Source organism: Ziziphus jujuba, chromosome 3 (genome assembly GCF_031755915.1).
Source record: "Ziziphus jujuba cultivar Dongzao chromosome 3, ASM3175591v1".
NCBI classification, from domain to species: Eukaryota; Viridiplantae; Streptophyta; class Magnoliopsida; order Rosales; family Rhamnaceae; genus Ziziphus; species Ziziphus jujuba.
The window spans coordinates 20,559,105-20,561,933 of NC_083381.1; positions in this window are offsets into that span (position 1 = coordinate 20,559,105).

Sequence of the window (2,829 nt, forward strand, 5' to 3'; positions counted from 1 at the left end):
TGGAATCCATGTTTCTAGCTGTCGTCGGCACCCTGCTACCAATACAGTCCAGAATGGTTGTCTACATTGGCTGTCCAATCCCTTGAAGTCGTAGGCAACATAGTTACGAGGCTAGTTCTTTATGAACCACATCAGATCACTGTCCCCGTCCGGTGTGATCCATACAAATATAAAATATATATATATATATATATACAAAAGATACTTGATGCACATACTATATACCAGTGGTATTCTACAGTGCCCAGCATCCCAAAACACCGTCTGACGGGAAAGTTAAAGAGAGAAACCGGCATATGGTCGCGTGGCGTTCCACTGCGCTGCTGCTTAAACCGTCATCCCAACCATGGAGGGGGACGGCTATGGCCAATACCAAACTTGCCTGCCCTCGGTTCGATGGCAACTCACGGGAGATATTACAATCTGCACGCTAATCACATCCACATCCACCTGTGTGCTAATCACATCCATAACTACAGAACATCGGTACGTGTATGATGCATAAAAAACCGATAAAAATATTTTATAATATTATAAAATATAGAATTTTGATAAAATAAAAGCAAATCGTACACTCTTACCAGTTTCATAAAATTTCATGCTCTCTTGTAATCCATCATCAAATACATCAGATTAAATATTTCAATTTCTATCACCAGAATACCAAGTCCTAGCATACATAATTATTAAACACATAAATACATTTTAAATATCTTTTAATTAAATATTTCCTTCAAATCCATAAAATTGATTTACACCAAATTAATAATAAAAGACACATAAAAATTCATATGGAATTTAAATCACATAATGCATTATTTACATATTAAAATCTCAACATTTAAATCAACAATAGATTTAGTATATACTAAACTATAATCTCATAAAATTAATCTCTTCCACAACAATTCAATTTCATAAATAATTAAATAATTAAACACACACACACACACATATATATATATATATATATTATCCCAGTACTTTAATATAATTAATTCCTCAACCTACAAATCAATTCACACTAAATATGGTTCAAACCACATTTATTCAATTCAGCACAATTTGAAATCTACAATATAAATAATAATTGTTTAAATATTAAATAGACATTTTTCAAACTATCCTATTAAAATAATAATATTTTATTAAAAAATGGCATCATTCAAAATACTCTGCCATAATTTGCAAATGAGATACCAATAGAAAGCTAAAGAGGCAAGAAATATGTTACCAACTTCCGTTGGGCTCAAATCAACCGGCAGTGATCGAAAAATGGACGGAAAGTTTGGTCAAAGTTCAACATCTCATATCTCTAAAACAACAAGGAATTGAGCTGAATGGACCTCAAAATTGAGGTTGGAGGGTCCAAAAATATTAGAAAGGAGTATCAACTTGACCGGGTGATGATCGAATCGCTGGAAAAACCAAATTTACCGTTACCGATGACGGAGGCCCGATCTGGAAGCGTCACTGGCCGACTGGCTGCCAAATTTGGTGGCCGAGCTCACCGACGACTGGGATTCACCGATGCCGGTGCGTGTCTCTTAATGATGGCTGGAAAAATTTAAATAGGTAGTGACAGAGAGGTTCGGCGAAGGGGAAGGAAGGAGAGGAAGAAAGAAGAAGAAGAAAGAAGGAGGGGCCCCCGTGGTGTTTTCCCATGTGGGGAAAGAAAGAAAAATAAAGAAAAAGAAAAAAAGGAAAAAAAAGAGAATTAAAAATAAATAAATAAATAATATTAAAATAATAAAATTTTATCATAATATTATAATATATAAAATAATAACAAAAGTAATATAATAAAACATTTACTTGTGGCTGACATTAACTCCAGCATCCTCAGACAGTTCGGACATCAACTTATTTTGCTCATAATTTTCAAACCGTAGCTCCGTTTTTGACGTACTACTAGTCTACGGACTTATGTCGATGCGTACTTAATAATGGTGCCTCGATCAATCTAGAATTCTTTACGAGTCAAAAAGTCAAAATTTGACCCTTCTCGGTCAACGATGGTCAAACCTAGTCAACCTTGGTTAACATGAGAAAATTCCAATGTACTTTGGGACGAGGTGTTACACTGTCAATTATGTTCAACGTGGTAATAAATAATCATTCTCACAGTGCCATCCTTCTACTCTTTCTATCAAAGATTCATCCTCTCGCCCCTCACTTTCTAATCCCGGCAACACCAGATCTGGGTCTCGGTTAATTTGCCAATTCTGTGATCTTCTTGGCCATGGCGCTCGCACCTGTCGTAAGCTGTTTGGTGCTGCTCCTTGGCTGTCCAGCACATCATCTACCACTTGCAAATAGAACTACATCAAGCCTCCTGGTTCATCTATTCTCGGCACCCCTCCCCGGCCTCTTTACCCGAAGGCTAACTTTGCCACCCAGTCCATTACTCCTCCTTCCAACTGGTTTGTAAGACCCCGTCCCGAAGTATATCGGAATTTTTGCACATTGACTGAAGTTGACTGGATTTGACCATCGTTGATCGAGAGGAGTCAAAATTTGACTTTTTGTTCCAGATGGAATTTCTCTTTGATCGGGGTATTGTTGCAAAGTATGCATAAACCCAAATCCATAGAATAGTAGCACGTCAAAAATGGAGCTACAATTTGAAAGATATGTGTAACACCCTGTCCCAAAGTACACCGAAAATTTCTCAAATTTGACCAAGGTTGACTGGGTTTGACCGTCATTGACCGAGAAGGGGTCAAATGTTGACTTTTTGCTTCAAGTGGAATTTCACATTGACCGAGGTTCCGTTAAAAAGTACATGGTGGCATGAGTTCATAGACTAGTAGCACGTCAAAAAACGGA